Genomic DNA, 23,495 nt, shown 5'->3' on the forward strand with positions numbered 1-23,495 from the left:
TTTTCTAATGTTCATTTAGTTGGTATGTGGAGAACAAAAATATCAAGGTTTTTGAAGAAGGATTGGTATAGAGATGAGATACAAATATGCCATTATAATGTAAAAATGCAGAAAATTGCTTTATTGGATTGGTTTGAGAAATTTTTCCAATGATTCATACTACACAAAAAGTAAACATGAAGTTAAGAAAAAGACTGCCTTGTTTTGATTGAATTTAAATAATGACAATAAATTATAGTTTAACAAAATATTATAATCTAATCAAGAAAGTCTTTTTTTTCTTTCTTTGAAACAGCCCACTTTTATTTTTGCTTTGGATACTGGTTAAGCAATTAATATTTTAATATATCAGGTTTTATATTTTAATATATATTTAAGGTAGCAGTACTTTATAACATTGCATATGTTTTATATTATTTAAATAGTTACACAAACGTTAGTTTTCCTTAAAGAGAATCAAGAGTATTTCTTTGGAATTAAATGAGCACAAATCCATATAATTCCACAATTCAAACTAGTGGAAGAGAACACAAGAAAATGGCCTATGTAGGTTTCCTGCATGATTTATCTTTGACATTGAAGAATTTATACAAAGATAATACATTCATCAGTGGCTCATGTTAAATAAACATGTTCCAGATGATTTCATTTCCACCTGCACTTAAATCTCCACAGGAAGCTAATGTGCAAACCTTTGGGAGTTCTTGCTCTCTTACATCAATCCCATGCTTTCCAGAGTGCCTTAACTTAACGAATGTCTTTGTATGCACAAGTACACTTTAAGTCACATTGTGGGGACTAGTGAGATTCTCTTTCATGTGTACACATTCTTGGATATATTCACTTGTTCATGTGTCACACAACTTATACTGGAGAGTATGTGAGGTAAAGGGAATATTCATCCATTGCTGTTGAGAGTGCAAACTGGTACAACCACTTTGGATATCAGTATGGGAATTTCTCAGAAAATTAGGAAACAAACTGGGAGGTGGTGGTTCATGCCTTTAATACCAGCACATGGGAGGCAGAGACAGGCAGATCTCTGAGAGTTTGAGGCCAGCTTGGTCTAGAAGAGCTAGTTTCAGGACAGAATTCAAAGCTACAAAGAAACTCTGTCTTGAAAAAAAAGAAACAAAAGAAATAAATTTTAGGAAATAACCTACCTTGAGAGCCAGCAATACCACTTTTGGGTATATACCCAAAGGATGCTCCATTATACCACAAGTACAAGTAATGATTAGTATGTACAAATTTTACTTACAGCAAAAATACGTTAATCCAAACAAAAAAATATTGCAAACTTAATGTCCAAGTTAAAAGAATGTTTCAATAAATTTCTGTGGAACTCAATGATTAAATGCAACAGACATGAGAAAACATTTTAAAAGAAATATTGGATTATAGGAAATTATCATGATGTAATCAATGGGAGAGGAAATGGGTAAACCATCAAACATTGCATTCACTTCTGTCCTCATCTTATTTTTTTACAATTATTTGTTCCTTGGATATATGATTAAGTCTAGAAAATTCTGGAAAATTGTGGTGAGATACTAACTAACAGTTGCTTCCACTCTGGGCAATGTGGTTACAGATAACTACTTTTCTTTTCATCTTTTTAATAATGTTAGATATTTCTAAATAAATATGACTTTGGACCAAAGAAAATGATGGTATTCTTTTTAAGAAGGCAGGGGACTCCTTGTTCCAGACAGATGGGCTCCGTTAGGGTGTAAGTAATGGAGGTGGTGATGCAAGCTCAGCCATGTGAGAAGACACAGAGAGAGAGAGAGTCAAAAATAAAAGTAGGAATATTGACAGGGATGAATAAAATAGTTGGGAGAAGGACATATGTGGGATACAATATGCGATTTACCTATTTTTATTTGCCATCCTAGAAAAGGGTGAGGAAGAGGGAAGACTGTGGGCTTCAGGAGATTTCTTGAATGGGTAGAGATGCTACTACCATCTACTGTGCTGCAAAAAATAAGTGCAGCAGGGGTAGCCTGTGCTGGGAACTCCTTCAGTCAATAGCCTTTAAGATAACCTTGGGCATCATCTCATGTACGATAAATGCAGTGTGTGCAGGCCATTTGGCTGTTGGATTCAGTTAACAATCTCAGTGCTTGCAGAAGACTCTGGATTATTATTCTTTCTGATAGTTTTTTCCAAGATGAATAAACCTTTGTTTTCTCTATTCTGGACTATTTAGGAACTCTTTGTACAACAACAAATCGATGGCCATATGGCCATAATCCACACTATTGCTGGGTCTCCCCAGACCCCGATCTGCATCCTTCTCCCATCCCACACAGCTGAACTACCCATCTGCAACTAAAGTACCTATTCCTCTAGCACACAGCTGTGCACCATTTTGTTGGCCTCCCACACAGCAACTTTACAATTTCCTACCTCCCATTCCCACACGGTTTGGTCCCATCTACTAAGCAGCTGACTTCCTGCTGCCTGCTGCTTGCCGAAACTCCACTGTGGCTTCTCTGGCTTCTACCAGGCCTACTCTGATCAAGTTGAGCTCTGATTCTGGGAGCAGGAGCTGCTCCAGATTGCATTCCCAGTTTGGATCCATGAATGCCTGGCTTAAGCTTTGGTCAGTAACCTTGTGGCTCACAACTTTCCTCAAGCTCTATGTTCCTTGATATTCTGCCCAACTCATATCTCTGTATGGGGATGTACTGTTCTATAGTTTACCATTACATGGGTGGCATTTTGATATCTGATTCAAATGTACATACTATAGAAGGAGTGTTTGAAGCAGTAAAGAAAGTTTTGACTACATGGGGATTACAAATTGCTTCTAAAAATACAAAGAGGAGATTTTATCAATTATCTAGGTTATAAAATTGGTTGACAGAAAATTAGAACACCAAAAACACAAATTAGGAAAGATCGATTTCAGATTCTTAATGACTTTCAGAAAATTACTAGGAGACATTTCCAATCTATGGCCCACTTCTGGGATAATACCTGATCAAATAAGTCATTTAGACAAACCTTTAGATGGTGACAAAGACTTAAATAGTCCCGGGGAATTAACCACAGAAGCTGAGGAAGAATTGACTTTGATTGAAGAGCAATTACAGGAGGCACATGTGGATTGTGTGGATCCTAATCTTAACTGCATTCTGGTAATATACACTCCAAATATTTCCCTACAGGAAGTTTAATGCAGAGGGAAGTTCTTATGTTAGAATGAATCTTTTACCATATAAACTGAGTAAAAAACTTAAAATATTATGTGGAAAAGGTCACTGAATTAATTATAAAAGGAAAATTGAGACTTTGTCATTTAGTAGAAATAGACTCATCAGAGATTATAATACCCTTTACTAATGGTGAAATTTTAAAAATTATGGGAAGACAATGAACCCTGGCAAAGAGCTTGTACAAAATTTTGGGAGAGATTAATAGCAACTATCCCAAAATAATAGAATTTTAAAGAGAACTACTTGGATCCTTACTCTCTTTGTATGTGACACAGTAACTGGAGCTTGTAATTCTATACTTATGTAAATAAATCAGGATAGGCAGGTTACAAATCAGAAGATTTAAGTAAAGTAGAACAAAGCCACTGTAATTCCGTTCTGTCTAAAAGTCAGAATTACATGCTATTCTCACGGTACTAAGAAATTATAAAGAACCTCAGTATACTTACTGATCTGCAATATGCAGAAAGAGTTATTTTGCATATTTTAACCACTGAATTTATACTGGATAATACAGAATTGACTTCATTATTTAATCAGGCTCAAGATATAATCAGGAATAGACTTTGTCTCACATATGTAACACACATATGATTCCATATGGGTCTACCAGGTTCTCTAGCACATGGTAATGCAGAAATTGATCAATTATTTTTTGGAAATGTGCTGATGGCCTCCGAATTTTATAAAAATATCATGTCAATAGCACAAGTTTAAAAAACTTCTTTTCTATCACATGACAACAAGCTAAGGAGATTATAAGATGTCTTACTTGTTCTTTATATAACCAAACACCACTAACTGCAGGAAGTAACCCAAAGGGTATTCAAAGGAATGAAATCTGGCAGATGGATATGTTACACTTTGTAGAATTTGGAAAGTTAAAACATGTACACCATACCGTTCACACCTATTCAGGTTTTCAGTGGGCAATTACTTTAAGTTCAGAAAAGGCTGACTTGGTAATCATACATTTACTAGTAGTTACAGCCATCATGGTTATACCTGCACATGTAAAAATAGACAACAGTCCAGCATAGGTCACTTAGAAATTGATACAGTTTTTCCTTAGTATATAAAACATAATACAGGTATGCTATACAATCCTCATGTCAGACAGTTAAAGAAAGAGCAAATTGAACTATAAAGGATATGTTAAACAAACAGAAACGAATGAAAAATACCCCTAGAAATAGATTCCATAATGCTTTATTAACGTTGAATTATCTTAATGCTAATGAGAAATGAACAATAGTAGCAGAGAGACATTGGATAATATAAAAAAACTTCTGAATTAAATCAGCTGGTGTATTTCAAGGATTGCTGACCTTAGAATGAAAACCAGGATTTTCATTCTATGTGCTATGTTGGGGAAGGGGTTTCACTCTTGTTTCCAGAAAAGATGAAATGCTATGGATACCATCAAAATTGTTAAAGATTCTGTTTGAAAAAGAGAAACCTCTTGATAAAGAGAAATGACACCTCATTCACAAAAGTGACAATCCTACAGGTATTTGGAAACCTCATAAGTGTTGGGGCAGGGTTCTGTTCTTATCTTTGGAGGAAAATACATCTTCAAAAATCCAGAGACTTTGGTCATCTAGATGTTTAAAGAAGAAAATATAGCCGTCTAGAAATAATCACCAAGTAAAGAGAAATCTGACTTATGATATCCATATTCTTTGCAGCATAAGAGCTTATTGACATACATATAATAGTAGTTTCCATTTGTAAAAATCAAAGCTGGATTTGGAGTTGGACAGTGGCTATCCTTCTCTAAACCTAAGCATGTCATTAAAAAAATATCAGAGTTTCTCTCTCGTATCAGGAGCCACCTGGTGTGAGAATAAAGATAAAATTTAGAGACTACTGTTATCAAAACTCCACTTTCGAAAATTTTGCTTCTCCCCATATGTATTTTTGTCTCTGTGGTACCTTTCATTAAACATATGTCTATATAAATAATTTTTAAGTTTTCCACAATAAGCAATAAATTTTTCTGCAGTAATCTTTGAAGTTTCTAGGAAGAAGTTTCCCACAACAACAATTCCACCTGGTTGATATGCTGTCATTATACTGATAACACCACTTTAAACTTGGTTGTGGGTTACAAATTGCTCATGATCATTCCAACTTGACTAGTTGAGATGGTGCACATTCTGACAATGTTCTGGCCAGAACTTTAAATAAGAACTTCAGTAAAACCCTACTGACCCTCAGAGATTATCTGCAATTATGCCAGACAATAATCTTGAAACTTAACCATCATTTCAGTTTTTTTTTTAACAGGGTGCCATAGAAATAACATTACTGCTATGACAGCTGGAAGTGATTCTAGAAAACAACATTCCCTCTTCAAACAAAGTTTGTCCTCAGGGTTAGGGACATCAATTAGGAGTTGGTTATAAGTGGTATGGGGTTGTGGGTGGAAATGAAGTAATCTCAGGGATTTCTTTTTTTTTAAATATTTATTTGTTTATTTTGTATACAATATTCTGTCTGTGTGTATGCCTGCAGGCCAGAAGAGGGCACCAGACCTCATTACAGAGGAGTTGTGAGCCACCATGTGGTTGCTGGGAATTGAACTCAGGACCTTTGGAAGAGCAGGCAATGCTCTTAATCTCTGAGCCATCTCTCCAGCCCCCAGGGATTTCTTCTGATAATAAAGGGATTTGGATGGGATGGGTTAATGAGTAGATTACTGTGAGCTATTTGTAGACAATTTACATTTGTATAGATTCTTATATATTGATACTAATTCAAATTACATTTGTTATATTTAATATACTCCTATTTGTGTTTACAACATTTGTGTACCTATGCAAAGTTATTTTGTCATATTGTATGCTGTAGTAGGAGCATTTGTTCATTTCCTGGCCACCCAGACTCCCAAAATAACCACACAGACACTATATTATTTAAATCACTGCCTGGACAACCACTTAAGTGTATTACAAGCTAGTTCTCACATCTAGTATTAACCCATTTCCAATATTTTATATCTTACCATGAGGTTCATGGCCTACCAACAAGGTTCTGACATATCTGTCTCTGGTGGTGGCTCCATGGCTTCTCTAAACACTGCCTCCTTTCTCCCAGCATTCAGTTTAGTTTTCCACACCTACCTCTATTCTGCTCTGTGCAGGCCCAAGACAATTTCTTTATTAACCAATGGTATTCACAACATACAGAGGCAAATCACACATCAGTATGCTTGCATGTTTTAACCTCTGCTTAAGAAACTTTGTAATATTGACACAATTTTAGGATATGTTTATCATGTTGCACTATACATTTCTACCTATGTTCAAGATACTTATATATTGATCACATTTTGAAGTCATTGTCATCATTTTCTACACATTTGTTTAAAAATTGTTTAATTTTTTAAGATGAAGTTTTAATCTTTAATTTATATAGGTATTAAGAATTACAGGTCAATAGTAGTCATCCATGTTTGTCATACTCATAGTTAGACTAATCAAAATCTTTAGATGCATAGAGATTGTATTCCATATAGATAGGAAGCTTCAAACACTTCAAACAATTATAGACTATGGTACTTAGTTAACTTAAAATTTTATGGACATGAGACACAATTACTCCTGGAATCACTGATCTGTTATTAAAAGAATGTTAGGCACTGAAGACACCCCACTTGGAACTTGGGTTTTTTTTGGTTTTTTTTTTTTTTTTTGGCAAAATTGGTCTTTAGGTAAAGAACTGCTCCTGCTTCAACCACTGACAAAATGCATTGTGTCCAGACTGGATAAGTGATTTACAATCAAAAAAGACTGTCGAATCTCGACAAGTTAGGGTAATACAGTTTTGTAAAAAATTTCCTGCCTCTGAGAATGGTCTGTTAGTTACTCTAGGCCTTAGCCAAATTTGGTTGCCCCAACATTGCAAATGAGACCTTGAGTGATTACCCAGCTAGATGACTGTCTTTGTCATTTCTTGTACCTTTTGGAAGTAGCTTGATTGCACTTCCTGTTAACTCAAGTAATATTATTTCCCTTCTCAGGTCTTTGATAGGTTTGAAGACTAGATAGTCATGGTTATTTTTCTGTCATGACTTTACCAAGCCATTTTTAGCATAAGACTTAGACTCCTTGGAATATGTTAATGATTGAAACATTTATTAATGGCTTAAACGTTAAATAACATTAAATAATAATTAATGTTTAAAATGATTGAATCATTAAATAATGATTGAAACATTTAAAATATGTTTGATGTGTTTAATATATGTTTGATATGTTTAATATATGTTTGATGTTTTTCATGATGGCTGTAATTCTATTTTTTGTATATTTTGCCTCTTTCTTTCCATGGACAATACTTGATATTTGTTCTTATTGTATATAGTTTTGTATTAGGCCCTTTTGGCTGCTGGATTCAAGTCCAGTTCCCAGCACACGCAGAGGACTGTGGATCAGATCACTATTCTTTCTGTGAGTTTATCCACAGATAAATAAACCTTTATTATACTCCATTCCAGGCTATTGTGGAACTTCTTTGTATGATAAGAAGCCTGAGAATACACTGATCATGGTCTCATATCCGCTTGTTTTAAGTGTCTCCAAGGCAGCAAGAAGACCTAGATCTATTCACAGAAAGACAGAAAATCAGAGCTAAATATTACTTTGACTTGTATTCATGATAAGAGATGTATTGTGGCACATTATAATAAATTATAAATTCTACTATCTTATTTACAACTGTATTTAAGTATCTAAATTGTGGCTAGTGTCTTTATTGTAAAAGGCAAGGAAGGGAAGGGAAAATCCTGAAAAAATTTATGTGGCTCAAGTGAGCATGTAAAATACCCCTTACATCCATGTGTAACATTGTCCCCTCTCAAGTAAGTAGTCTTCGTCAAAGTTAGGTGGATGGGAAGAGGGATCAAAGGCTACCCAGGAATATTGGAAGGAGATAACTCTTTTTTCAGTGTAGGCAGCCAAGCCTAGTAAAGGATCAAATCTGATGCAGAGCGTGTAGCATGCAAAGGGCAAAGTTACAAAGCACATTCCTTTGTAAAATTTTTTAAAAATATTTTATTTATTTATTTTGTATACAATATTCTGTCTGTGTGTATGCCTTCGGGCCAGAAGAGGGCACCAGACCTCATGTGGTTGCTGGGAGTTGAACTCAGGACCTTTGGAAGAACAGGCAATGCTCTTAACCTCTGAGACATCTCTCCAGCCCTCTTTGTAACACATTTTAATCCTTTTTTTGAAATATTAAAAACATTTACTGAATTCAAATAAGCTACAAAGAAATAATGTGGATTGATAACTTTTTTACACATTTCTTCTTTTATTACTTTATAAATAATACCAATCAAAATTTCCACTTCCTCCCCTCCTCCCCCTTCCCTCCTATGCCACAGCAGATTCTGCTTTGGGAATTGTCTACCAAATGAGCAAATTCAGTAAGAAAGAACACCTGTATTCAGAGCAGTGGGGCCAGAACCTGTGATGTGAGCAAGGTTCAGCAGGCGAGACCAGGCAACTTAGGGCATGAGCATATGTGCACATGCAGATGTGACACTGTCTAGCATTGGGAACTAACTCAAGGGTGCACAGAGGCAACCCGGAATAGGGAATTTAAAACCTGTCATTAAGCATGCAGCCATCTGGATTTCAAGGCAGCTACATGGTTTGGAAGCAGCCCAAGAATGGGGTTCAGGGAGAGACTGCAAGGAATGAAGAGAGAAAAAGTTAGTCAGTAGTTGTTGCCTTCAGCCATGTTTGCCTAGGACCTATGCCAGTGGCTGTAAAGTCATAGAAAAATGGCCTTTTCGTGTTCTTGATTTTAGTGGAATCACATTGAGTTTCTCTCCATTTAATTTGATGTTAGCTGTTGGCTTGCTGTGTATTGCTTTTATTATATTTAGTTATGATCCTTGTATCCCCAAACTCTCCAAGACCTAAATGCCCCTCATTGAAGAATGGATAAGAAAAATGTGGTACATTTACACAATGGAGTAGTATACAGCAGAAAAAAATAATGACTGCTTGAAATTTGCAAGGAAAATGGATGGAGAGAGAAAACATTATTTTGAGTGAGGTAACCCAGACACAGAAAGACAGTTATCACATGTACTCACTCATAGGTCATTTTTAAACATAAAGCAAAGAAAGTCAGCCTACAAACCACAATCCTAGATAACTTAGATAACAATGCAAACACTAAGAGAGACTACATAGATATAATCTACATGGGAAGTAGAAAGTATAAAAAGACAAGATCTCCTGAATAAATTGGGAACATGGGGTCCTTGGGGGAGGGTTAGAGGGGGAAGGGGAGAGGGAGGGAGGGGAGCAGAGAAAAATGTAGAGCTCAATAAACATCAATAAAAAGTATAATGAAAAAGAAAAAATAAAAAGTTTGGTACTATTTTATTGCCCTTGATTTCATAATCAACCAATCATAGGGAATACCCCATGAGACTATAGGTGTATGCTTGGCAATAGAGAAGTAGTAACCATTGGCATCTGGCCACTTCTTCATGTAGCTTCCTTGTGCTTTTGGGATCTGCTTGGTCCTGATCTCTTATATACCACTTCCATTTGATAACAGATTGCAGCTGTACATGTCCTCCTTTATAACTTGATGGATCTGATAATACCCAGCTCATGATGGGTATTTCAGGTTACTTGGTAAGGTGGTGACCCACTGTCAAATGTTCAGTTTCTCCCAGTGACTGGAATTAATGGCATGTGCTCACATGTTTGACTATATTTATTTTTGGAAATGATTACATGGCAGCAGTAGCAAACAGAAAGAATTTAAAAGGTGGTGGATTGTTCCAATTCTCCAGTGCTCCTTTTCTTGTATGTAATTCAGATTTCTTCTTTTCCTGTGTGTGTGTGTGTGTGTGTGTGTGTGTGTGTGTGTGTGTGTGTGTGTAGATTCTTTAGCACAGAGATCTTCCTGTCTCTGTGTCCAGATTACTGGTACTAAAAGAATATACTACCATACTCAGCATGAGAAAATTTTTGTGGTGTAAATTCCCTCTTCTTATGGTGGTCAGGGAATCCAATAGATGGTTTCAGATGCCCTAATAGTGGAGGTACATTTATTAGTAAGATTCTATCTGTACTGGAAATTGAAGCTGGATGCTCTGAAAGAATGTTTAGTACTCTTAACTGCTAAGGTAAATTAATCCACCCTACATTTTCTATTCTTGATTGTGTTTCCTATTCAAGGCTGCCTAGTCAAGGTCAGAAACCTAATGTTGATTAAAGAGTAGAATTCACCTCCAAGTGAGGGAATTAGCCTCAGGAATGAGCTCACTGTTTTTCTGATAAAAAGCAGTCAGCCCATTATTCTTGTATACACAACCAACAAAGATGGAAGCAGGAGATTGTATTTATGTATTTCAACACACTTATTCACCCACACTTAAAAAGGATGAAGTTGGCAGGGATTTGTGGCAGGGATGGAATGAAGAGATAAAAATAAAAGTGATGTATTGTCTTTTAACTAACAATTTCTGAAGACTAATTTTAAATTAAAAAGAGCAACTAGATAGATGGCCCAGCAATTGGAGCCCTGGGTGTTTTTAGAGGACCCTGATTCCATTCCTGGATCCTGCATGCTAACTCATCATTTGTTCTATTTTCAGTCCCAGGAATCTCCTCCCCTTTGCCCTCTGTAGGAACTGTGCACAGGCATATGCAAGCGCACCACCATATAACTAAATATTTTCTAAAGTTAGAAGAAAAAATGAAGTTCTCTACAATGATGCCCCTCACCCAGACAGACAGCATGGACTCCTTGTCTTGCATGGAAGCAGCTGTGACTTTCTGCCTAGTCACCCTCCTCAGAGCAAAAGCAGCTTTGCTCTGAGAGTAATAGAGATCATCACAACCCTTCATCCAGGGCTGTTAGGTGACTTTTCCTTGAAGTTTTCTGGTTTTGTGTTCTCTATCTTTTCTGTGTGTGTTAATCATGGTGTTGGTACAGTTATCTCTTAGATCAAACATCAAGACTGGTAATTGACTTTTTACAGTGTCATTTACTTGATTTTCTTCTAGACCTTATGGTAAAATATAAACATGCCAGAGGCAATTCTTTCCATCATTTATATATGTTCCTACATGACTTTGAGGTAAGAATGCCCCTATCTCTGTTTTTACATTGTGATCATGTTCAGAAGTGGATTTGTTAACTGAGAATGCTGAAGAAAATGGAGAACATTACGTGAGCATGTTCAGGCTCCCTAATTCGAATTTCCATGATTCCTTTGTTGAGGAAAAACACTGTTTGGAAAATAACTCCCAGTCACTTCCTGCCTCCTGCAGGTAAGAAATTTTTCTCATTTCTTCTGTCTTGGCTGTTGATAAGGCTATTTTTGGTAGTCAAACTGACTACCTCTGGGACTAAGTAATACAAAATGATTGAGTATACCAGAGAGAAATTTTTTTAAAATATTTATTTATTTATATTTTACATACATTGGTGTTTTGCCGTGAGTGTTGGGTCTCCTGGAGCTAGAATTACAGACAGTTGTGAGCTGCCATGTGGTTGCTGGGAATTGAACCCGGGTCCTCTGGAAGAGCAGACAGTGCTCTTAACCACTGAGCCATCTCCCCAGCCCCCAGAGAGAAATTTTTATTTAAAGGTTTGAAATGGAAAAACCCTCCATTAATCTGCATAACTTGAGATGACAGGATGCACCTTTAGCTGCTTGGTGTCAGTGCACACCTTTAACACTATCACACAAGAGTAAGAGGCAGTGGGGTTTTCAGAGTTTGAGACCAGTCTGGCCTCCAGAATGAGTTCCACAACTACACAGATAAACCCTGTTTTGAAATCTTTTAAAAAAAAAAAAGCTGAATCAAACAAATACTATAATCTAACTTTAACCAGAATCTCACCTTCTGGTAGCAACAGTCACATTTAAAGTATATTGATAGAAAATGTCCTTATTTTTCCTCCTTGCTCTAGCTCTGGCTTCCTAACTCCTTCCTTTACTAGCAATAGAACCTACTTCTTTGAAATTTATCTCATGGGCTGAAAAACTCCTGGATCTTTTACTTGATCTTAGGCAAAAGACTGAGAAGCAATCTACCGGATTCCTCAATTTCTGTTGGTAGGCAGCTATTTCTAGATGACCTGGACCACAGCGTGTGAGATATTCTAATAAGCCCACTTTTTACATACATAGCGAGATTTATTCTTCCTGTCCACTTCATGTAGAGAATATTGAATAATGCAGTTGTTTATTTTACTCACCTGACTATGGAGGAAGATGTGCTGGCTAACAATAGTGCTCATGCGGACATTTTTTCCTAGCTCCACCATTCCCAACATATTCAAATTTCCATGAACACTACTCTTTTTATTATTATTCATTTGCCTGGAGCGTGCCTTGAATTTCAAGAATAGAAAGCAATGAAGCTATCATCCCGCCTTCTAATTGGGAAAAGACCTATCGTCTTGCCTGAGATCTGGTTCTGCTTTTCTCTTTTCTGTTTTGTGAGATCCCTGTGAAAACCATGTAAAAAGTATCTTCAGTTCTACTGACCTCAGCATGAAGCCACAGAACAAACATCTCATTTTGTGACCTTAAAACTCTCTTTAGCTGTTAATATTCTGGGCATCCTTCCCCTGTGGGACAGGAAATCTCTGCACCCACCTAGCACAGTGCACTGTAGAAGCTAGCTAGCCATGTTGTGTCCTGGAGGAAAAACAGAAAGTTCCTAGGGAGTGCAAGAAGATAGCAGTGTTTGTTTTTGGAGCCACGGGCAAGTACTATTGAAATGCATATATTTGTAGATTTAGAAAAGACCTTTGACTGGGGTGGAAGGAATGGCCAGGAACCACTGTGCTGTGACACTAAGAACACTATAGCCCTATGGTAGGTGTTCTTGTCACTCAGGCCTCACTAGCCAATCAGGCCCTCCAGGTGACCGGCCAGTCAGAAGTGGTGCAGGGCTCTTCCGGTCACCCGCCTTCAGAGTCGGCTTTGCACACGAGCCTGTGCCATTGTTTTCCTGTGCTGTGGTGCAGTTGTTGCTGCAGGAACGTGATGAACTGAGACCTCTGGTGAGCTGGGGAACCACAAAATGGTGAGCGAGGGAATGCTGTCTTCAGATTGGGTGGAGCTGAGGGTGAGGTGCGGGAGACAGTAAGGTGTGTCCCCCATGAATCTGTGTGGGAACCTGCCGCCATATTCCATGTGCTGTGACGTCCCACGTGGTCCTTGATAGTTCATAGACCTAGGACAGACCTCTGAATGACTTTGGTCTGTGGTATTATCCACATAGAGAATTGGAAGCAGGATGCTTTGTGTATAGACATCTTTCTTGTCAACTTCAATTTGCCAAACTCCAAGAGGCCTACTTTCTCCAGTATCTTCTCTATATTGATCAATTTATATTTAACCTTTACATACAATCTCTATTCATATTTAAATATGTGGAGGTTATCAAGGCATCTCACCTGTTGGGTAGCACTGCACTTCTAAGCCGCAATGTAGTAGAGTAGAATCGCTGATATAAATGAGTTGCCAATGCCTTGGAAATAGTTCAGTCTCACAAAGTAGAATTTAGCTGAGGGAGGACTGCCTCTAAATCACCCAGAAGATAAATGTATTTTAATCAGGGCTGTTAGAGATTAGGATGCTAGGGTGCACATTGTTCAACTGGATTGTCCAGATATTTGACTCCAAACCATTTACAAAGAAGCCACTGCTGATTTAAAAGCAGACACCAAGCACATCCCCATATCAAAAACAAAAACAAAAACAAAAAAAAAAAACCAAAAAACCAAGGCTCTAACAAGCTTCCCAAGGAGGTCTTACAGGTTCCCAACCAACCATAAGGCCTAATGTGCCTTAAAGTTCCAGTTTTCTTCTTGAGAAAATCACAGTTCTGCCAGATGGGCATTATGACACCAGGTGACATATATTTGAAATGTAAATCACTGTTGTGTGTAGGAGTAACCTGATCAATCAAGGGTTTCACTCATGCCCTCAGGCAGGGAGGAGAGACATTTTTTTAGACAACAGCCTGTGGCCTAAGCCTTTTGAGTTTTTCTAAGGACCTGATCTACTGATAATAAAACAGAGTTCCTTCTCTAAAACCAGGAATATGCTTTGGGGAGCTCCAACCTTTGTGGAGGCGTTGATTCAGATCCTAAGAACCCAACTCTTCCCACCGTATGGAGCTATGGTTATCAGTCCCATGGCCACTCTGCACTTAGTAAAGTTCTTGAGATAGCTTGTGTTCCCCTTGTGTAAAATTGTTTGACTAGCATCCTCCTAAATTTGTTTGATAATTTCTATTGACTTCTTATAATTCTCCCATTTCCATCCATTCCCTCCCAGGAAGTATATAGTATATAAGTATATAAGATGCTCTTCTTCTTCTTCTTCTTCTTCTTCTTCTTCTTCTTCTTCTTCTTCTTCTTCTTCTTCTTCTTCTTCTTCTTCTTCTTCTTCTTTCTCCTCCTCTTCCTCTTCTTCCTCCTCCTTCTTTCAGTTTTTTTTCAGGTTTTATTGTTATTATCATTATTATTAAAAATTTGCACCTTCTCCCCCTCCTTTTAGTTTTTATTTTTATTTTTTGAGACAAGGTTTCTCTGTAGGACTGTCATGACTAGCCTGGAACTCACTCTGTAGACCAGGCTGTCCTGGAACTCAAAAAAATCACGGTGCTCATCCTCCTGAGTCCTGAGATTAAAGGTGTGGGCCACCACTCAGCAAGATGCTATTTTTGTTAGGAAGCTTACTAGGCATCTGCAAGACCTCCCCATCCTAACTTTTTATCTTTTTCCATTTTACTTTTCCTATCTTTCTCATCTCCTGTCACTGAAGAATGACCTGATTCCAGTGACCAGTGTACTTTAGAAATTATCCTGGGACTATCTTTTCCCCATAACTCTCCTGTCTGCCCAAATATCTAGCTGGCAAGTTGCCAGTGTCAATTTCAGTTGTTCAAAGTGTAACCTAGAGCCTGAACCTAAAGGACACTTAAGGACAACAGCAAATGTAGAATCTGTCTAGCTGTCTCTTCTTTGAGCGTTAGCCAGAGATTGATGTCTACCATCATTAAAAAGGTTTTCCTTTATTAATATAAGTGTGTGAAGTGGTTTCTCAATGGAAAGGCATATTAATTCTAAAACAACTGCATTTCCATCCTGTTAGAAAAATAGTTTCTGAGACAAGTTCTCTTATGTTGACTCAGGTGGCCTTGGTCTGTTGCTGTCCAGAGCAATAACCTTGCTGTCCTCTACATTAAACTTTCAAAATTATTTTAAAAAAATTACTGTACTGCTCTTTTTTTTCTCTCTCTCTTGATAATACTTTGCCTGTCTCTTTGTCTGTCTCTCTGCCTCTCTCTCCCCACCTCTTCTTTTCTGCTGTTTTCTGTCCCCAAAGGCAGGTCTTTCCTCTCCCCTTCCCGCTTTACCCATTCACTTTCCTCCAATAAAAAACCTCCCCACCCGAGCTCTGTCACATATTGGGTGTCTTCCTTTTACACACTGCTTTTTTTAAAAAAAAAAATTGCAGCACTGTCTGTCCCTGGGAAAGGCCTCTTTCTGCAGTCAGTGAGAACCCAGAGGCCAGAGCAACAAGGTCACAAAACACTTGATAAACGACAATGTAGTATGGTGGTTTAGTAGGTAAATGAAAAAAAAATGAGTAAAAGGAGGACCTGCCTGCTCTCAGGTCCCTTGGTCCAAACCTTGCTGTGGCTCAGGACCCACTTCATCTGTTGGCCTGAGAAAGGTTATTAGGTGTAAGAAACACCAGACATTACCATACCACAAACAAAGACAGGAGCAAAGAGACCAGCTATGCCGGCTTGTGACCAGCACCCAAGCTTTCTCAGGTTCCCCCCAAGATGATGCCCACAAATAAGGCAGGAAGCAGTCTTGAGAATTTGTCATCCCAATTCCTTTATCCTGTTGTGTAGCATACACAATGTAGAATACAGACAATTCTCCCGCACCACTGTTGTTCCTAACTTCCCACCCTTTTATTATAAAGAAGACAGGGGAATGTAATGGCCTCTCCTGTTCCTTTAAGAGACAAGCCCTGCCTATTCCCTTCCCCATCCTCTGCTGAGGCAGGCAGATTTTCCTTCTGCTTCTAGTATGAGATCCCTTCCTCTCTCTCTCTCTCTCTCTCTCTCTCTCTCTCTCTCTCTCTCTCTCTTCCTCTCAGAGTCAGCTTCTTTCTCTCCCTTCTTCCCACTTTTCCCCTCCTCTCTCTCTCTCTCTCTCTCTCTCTCTCTGCCTTTTTCTCTGCTCTTCCTCCATCTTCCCCTCCCTTCCATAAGCCATTGATTAAATATTTAACTTTAAAACTTCAGGTTTGCATATGGAACATTACTTCTATCTTCAGACCACAAAAGGAAGAATAGTTTATTGTATACACTTCAGGGGAAACAGTGTAGTCAGTCAGCTGTTGGAGTCACCATTATGAAAAAGGGCCTGATTGTGGTAGGGGAGTGAATTTGTAATTTCCCAGCATGATATATTTTAATTAATGTCATGTGAATGAACACAGATCAGATTGTGTGGGTGTCCAGATTGGGAAGGTTATCTTGAGCCAATGAACATTGAATTTGCAATTAAGCAACAATCCTATGCAGATATGATTGATCTTGCTTGACACCGTTATGTCAGCTCAGAGATTTGAGAAACAGACTGTGTCTATGTGTCAGATTACATATGCTTATGAACACCATCAATCTAACTCTTATTAATGACATCTACTTTACTATAGAAGGGCCTACTCTTTTTCAAAGTCAATATAGAAAATTTTATTTAATCTTAAAAGTGTGATTTTTTTATCATTTTAAAAATTTCTTTTTGGTTTCATTGTCAAATACTTTCTTTATGTGTATTGCTGCTCTATTTGTTTCTTTTCTCCAATGTTCCTAAGTCATTAATTGCATTTCATTTCTCTCAAGTGATATTGAGTTTTGATTTCTGTATAGAGCAATGTCCCCTATAGTTTAGGCTTGCCTCGTGCTGTGTAATAGAGAATTATTTTGAACACCTAATCCTGCCTTTGCTGCCCAGTGCTGGGAAAACAGTCCTGCAACTCCTTCCAGGTTTGGTCTTGACTTTTCAGTGAGAACGAAAAATAGAACAGTTAATGAGTATCTGCTGATCTTTCTGGCTTTTATTGGGGTCTTAGAAGCAGAGGGAGCTTTGCATGGTTGAGCTCATTGACCAACTTGAAGCTGGTGGAGACACAGTGCAGAAAGGGAGAGGCTGGACTAAAGGTGATAGCTTTTCTCCTTCAACAGTAGTTGTGATTGGTTATGTGGAATCAGGTCATCAGTTGTAGATGCTGTATGGGTTGTCCTGGTTGAGCGTTCTTTGCAGACCAAAGACCAGGGTAACCAAGAATCTGGGAAAGGGACTGACCTTATCTTTAAACCCAAATACAATATTTGCAGTTCATCAAAAATAGAAGGTCTGGGTAATACATTGTGACCCTACCTAAAAGGACCGTTACTTTTCTGGATTAAGACATTCATCTTTAGAGAAATATATGAGAAATCTTTTATGTGCTCTAATACACATCTCTAGTCTCTGGAGCACATGGCTTTAAAGTGTGTTTCAACATTTTAAAACAATTTTTCAAGTAAAAACTACATCATATTCACATTCTCTTTGCTGCCTCCAAGCCCTGACATGATCTCAATTATTTTCTAATTCTCAGTCTGCTTTTCTGTATCAACAGTTACACAGTAACAGTAGTTAATTTTATGAACGAGACCTCTTTGTCTGCAGGATTTTATTCTCTGAGCCAATGGGATGGCTGCACTGGAAAGTGAGTGTGCAATGGAATGTGCACACAAAGGACCCTGTGCTTTGGATGAGGAATGAGATCTATCTGCTCTAGGAGAGTAGAATACACATAGTGGTGACATACGCCTTTAATACCAGCACTTGGGAGGCAGAGGCAGGTCGATCTCTATGAGTTTGAGGCCAATCTGTTCTATAAGAGCTAGTTCCAGACCAGGCTCCAGAGAAACCCTGTCTCAAAAAATCCAAAGAAAAAAAAGAATAGTGGAATAATGTGTACTAAATACAAATTTTCTAAACTTGGGCCCTGTCTGCTGGACTGTAAGGGCAGACATGGAAGGTCTGTGCTGTCTAAGTCATTTGATCTCTGATCCTCCTATAGAGGAGCTGCTAATATTGAGAGACCCAGCTGGGTGGCCCTAGCCAGTGAGGGATTCTGGGAAGGGTTAGCAATCAGGAGTATTAGTGGCAGGCATTTTGTCGGTTTTTTCCATGATTCTCTTCTGCCTCTACTGTAGGGACTGTTAAGGAAGATCACAAGCTATCCCATAATGAGTGGAGGGTGTTCAGAGCAGGTCTGTTGAACTGTCATTTTTGCTGTGACTTGGATGGACCATGAGCCAGGCTGTAGTTATGTTGGTCCATGTGGTTCACGTTGGCAGTGGCCCTTGTTCTCTGAGCCTCCTTGTGTATGGGTTTACTATGGGAGGGGAGATTCTGCAGCCCTGGAAATGGAGAATATGATGCTGCTTGTATCTCTTTTCAGAGATACAAGATACAAGATACACATGAGCACTGCTATTGTGCAGTGGGAAGAGAGATTAGAAAACTCAAGGTCTAGATTCCAGAAGTTCTGAATATTGCATTCAAATTTCAGGATTGTGTTATAAAGATTACAAATAATTTAGGAACTGGTAGGAAATGATGATATTGATATTCTTCTAGCAATGCATGATTAGAATGCTTTTAATGTGATACTGCCACTAGCTGCAATGGTGTGATCCAGTGAAGCTTAGTTCCAGGGGACAAAAGGAGTTTCTGATCTAAGGAGATTTCTCGGTGTGCATTGTGTTAGACAGGTAGATATTGTACAGTCCACATCTTCTGCCATAATCCATGTAGCAGGAAGCAGAGTTTAAATCATATCTCTAGGCTGTTTGGGGATTGGGCTTCAGTGGGACTGCATTATCTGAAACCAAAAGAAAGCACATGGGGCTGGGAGCTATCACAAGAGCTTATGTTTGCTAAGAGAACATATATATCATATATGATATGAGACATATCAGTGACTGGAGGTCAGAAACAATAGTTTAAGGGTCACTTTGAGATAGCTTTGTGAAAGTTATGCAGTTTGTGTTTATTTAATTTCTGAGCACATATAATAAGAGAATGAGATCCTTTTAGTAATCAAAACTATTTTCCACAAATCAGAAACAACAGAAGGCTTCAAAAGAATCTTGGGAATTTTGGTGGAACAACCCTTCTTGCTCAACCCATTTTCTGGTTTTGGTAAAAGCGAGAACTGGATTGTACAAAGATGGTGGCATACCCCCAAAGTCTAATAAAGCAGAAGCAAACTTTATTTCAGAAACCAGATTCTAGGAAAACTAAAAACAAACTTAAAAATAAAGATACCATGAGGCACAGAAGCTTATCAGCTAGCTGAGACCACAGCCAGAGATGGTGTTTGTTAGGCTGTGGCAAAAGGCTGGTTTCTGAACCCACATTTTATAGTAAGGGCACCAAGCATTATGTCTGAACAAAGGTTAGACAACAGAGACCCCAAGTGTGTGGGGGGATGTGTTCTAATGTCAATAGGTAACTAGACAGTTAACATGAAATATGTTCCAGAGGAGATTATAGCAAAAATCACTAATTGCAAGGAAACAGATGTCTTTAGCAATTAGTCGGAAAAGGGACTGCTAGTAATAAATATCAGAAGGTTAATAAATCAGAACTTAGAAGATAGCAAAAAGCTTCTCATACTATCTCAAGATAAAACTTAGGCAGATTGCCTTTTTTTACAAACTCCACTAGAAGATTTCATTAGTGAAACCAGTGTTGGTACTCAATCCACTGTCCCTCCTGGTACCTCCAGGCAACGTTTACTGAAGCCTCATGCCTTCCCTTTGATGGAGCCATTTTCACATAGCAGAGACAGTGCCTAACCCAGAGGTCACATATCTCTGTCTCCTAAAGGTTAACTCAGTTCATATCTGTTGTTTATCAAGAATGTCCAGGACACTACTCTCAATTTACAGAGAGAAGCTCCAGCCTTGTAAATAGAGCTATGGGTTGTAAAGCAAAAATCATGTTCACAGCTGCCTCTGTACAGGAAAAATGGGTTCAAAGTAGTACTAGTGATTCAAAGTAATTCATTCTGAATTAAAGGGGGATGGTTTTTACTGATTGAGTTTTCAGATGTAATTTTGCATGAATTAGAATTAGTGTGTTCTCTTAAACTTCTGTATGAAACACAGGAAACCAGGGTTGGTTTCTGCACTGGTACTAGGTTTGAAGAACGTTTACAAACTTCCGATTTATTTCCTGTCTTTGCTGTCACACCTGTCTCACTCCATCACTATGCTGAAGTCCTCTCATCTTCCACATCATTTCCAGGGGAATCTTGAAGGAAATCTGTCTTCTCTGGAAAGGGACAAATTGACAATCCCAATTGCTCTCTACTCCATTCTGTCTTTTTAGTATTTGTTTCATTTTTGTCATAATAGTTAGAAATGCTGGTAGGAGTTTAAAAACCAGAATTCTGGCCTCCTGGTGTCATAAACTGCAGACAATTCAGTCATACGCTCTTTTGACACCTACTTTAACTACAAGAATTTGTATTTGCTTGGTCCTTTGTTGTTTATCTTCACAACTGACCTGAAATATACAGAAGGCAGTTTTATAGTTTTATAGAAATTCAATTACAGAGAGGCCACACAATATAGTCAAGAACACGCAGGTGTAACGTGTCATGTTCCTTCATGTTAGGTTCTGTTACTGGAATGCTATACTCCTGAGTTTACGTGAATGAACTGGCAATTTCCCAGGTCCCTCCAAGGACTATTATTTTATACTTCTGCTTGCTACTTTTTCTCCTAGAATGAAAACATTTGATCATGTAATTTGGATCCTTTTAAAGTGTTCCTTACATATTTCTTTTATGTCTAAATTAGAGGAAGTTATTTGTTTAAATCATTCTGTGTACTGCCCGTGTCTCTAGAAGCTCTTAATGTCACCACTATTTATCAAAAGAGAGACTGTTAACATGATACGGATGCCACCAATTTTTTTAAAAAGTTTTTTTTATACTTAAAACCAATTGAAAACACAAGAAAATCCTTATGGATTTTTATTCTCCAGCATGGTAATATGTATTTTTCTCCCTTTGAGCTCAGTTTATTTGGGAAATAATTACCCCATCTCACCACTGAGAATCTCTTTCCCTAACAAAGTGCCAGTCTTGTAGGAGTCAGGAGGAGTTTTGAGGTCAGTGTGTCCTACAAAGAACAAACCATCCTAAACTGGAAAGTGAAACTTAATATTAAGTTATTTGGTCCACATGATTAAAACTTACAAGTTGATATGTCTGCCATGTAGTTGTGGCACCCACTTTTAATCCCAGCAATTATGAAATAGAGACAGACAGATCTCTGATTTTGAGGCTAGCTTGGACTATGGAGCTAATTCCAGGACAGGCACCAAAGATAGAGAGAAACCCTGTCTCAATAAGCCAAAATAGATAGATAGATAGATAGATAGATAGATAGATAGATAGATAGATAGATAGATAGATAGATAGAAAAATATTGAGTATTAAGACTAATGTGTCTAAAATGACACATTAAGTCTGTAAGGTGTAAATGTATACATGGTATTAGCCATGCTGACATATATGCAGGGTCTACACGTACATCTAGTTTTAAAAAAGAACAGCATTCTATAGATAATTTTGAAGAGGTGAAAGAGTGCTACAGGAGCAGCACTCAGTTCACAGTAACTTGAACAATTTAATGCACTGAAAACAAGGACACAGTGCTTGTGAGTACACAGGAAATTGTTCTATGATTTTCTTCATTTTGGTGGTATTGCTTTCCTTTCTCCAGGAGGGAAGATTTTTGACATCAAAAGTAACAACATATTTGAGAATGGAATGTATGTCTTTCAATTCTAAATAATACTCTTTGGCAATTTTCTCAGCAGTCCATGTTTGGGGAGAAAGTTTATGATTCTTGAGAAGTGTCCATGCTACTACAACAGAAATTTTGCCTTTGGGAACGTCCATGACATTCTTATCCAAGTGATGTCATGTCAGCAGTGTGAATTCCTTCAGTTCTTGCTGTACTTGAACGTCTTTCTCACTTGGCACTGTGTTTCTCTGGTTGTCCGCTTTTTCTTGATCACTTCCTCAGACCTCCACAATGAGCTGTTTACTTAATTAAAGCATATATGTTACCGGCAAGGACAATACCGAATCTTTGAAATCGACATATACATCTCTTAGTAATGACTACAGGTTGTTAACTTTTCTGACTCGGCTTCTTGTGTAGGAGACCATGGGTGGAAGGGTGCTTGAGAGCCATGGGGGACTTCCTATTGCTAATCTCCAGCTCTGATCAGTTTTCCAAGTTGAAGGTCCTGAAAGTATGGCTCATGTGAGCCCTGTTTCTACATCCTGATGTCCTCGATTCACCCACATTTCTGTATATCCTAAGTTGTTGGTAATAATAACTTTCAAGGACTAGAAATTTGCATTACATTGTTAAATGAGTTGCATAGGTACAATACCTTGAGCAAGAGGAAAAACATATGTACAGTATTTTCTAAAAAAGTAATTCTAAATTTTATCAATTCTCAAAGATCCATATCAATGTAAATTTTTACATGTGGCTGCTTTTTCAGAGTAGATTCAACAATTTGCCTTCTTATCCTATATCTATATCCTTCTTTTTTCTTTCTAGGGTGGTTTCAATAATCTGCCCTTTTATCCTTCCATTTCTATATCCCCCCTTTTTTCTTTTCAAAACAAGAACCATAAATCCAATGTGTTTGGTTCAGGTTTTCTTCTAACCATTCCCAAGAACAACCTGCCACCAACTGATAATAAGAGCAATTCCGCTGGCACAAAAAATCCAATTAGGTCAAATCAAACCAAACCAAAATGTCCATCGTTTATTAAGGATGACACTCTCAGGTGGCTGAGCGCATGGCGGGGAGACAGGACAGGAAGGAGCCCATGCAGACCCAAAAACCATGTGTTCTTCCTCTAGGATGCCCCTTAAATACCCCGTGGGATTGATCCTGACACCTGGGGGTGATCAGGGCCTGGCATGCTGATATTTGGAGTCCAGAGTAAAGCAACTCCCAGGCCAGGGGCTGGGGCTAAGCTCCCAACTTAACATTCCAGACTCTTTGGATATAGGGGTGACAGGAAATTGAAGTGATAATTATGACAAACCTTTAGGCTCTCTTTGGAAAAAGGGTGTAGAC

General features: G+C 38.1%; 1 pseudogene; it reads right to left on the reverse strand.

The window, feature by feature from the left end:
- Window positions 1-21,995: 21,995 nt before the first annotated feature.
- On the reverse strand, window positions 21,996-22,660 carry LOC148117622 (NADH dehydrogenase [ubiquinone] 1 alpha subcomplex assembly factor 4-like; annotated as a pseudogene).
- Between the last annotated feature and the right edge of the window lie 835 nt (window positions 22,661-23,495).

The sequence above is a fragment of the Myodes glareolus genome, chromosome 27 (genome assembly GCF_982192425.1).
Source record: "Myodes glareolus chromosome 27, mMyoGla1.1, whole genome shotgun sequence".
Lineage (NCBI taxonomy): Eukaryota > Metazoa > Chordata > Mammalia > Rodentia > Cricetidae > Myodes > Myodes glareolus.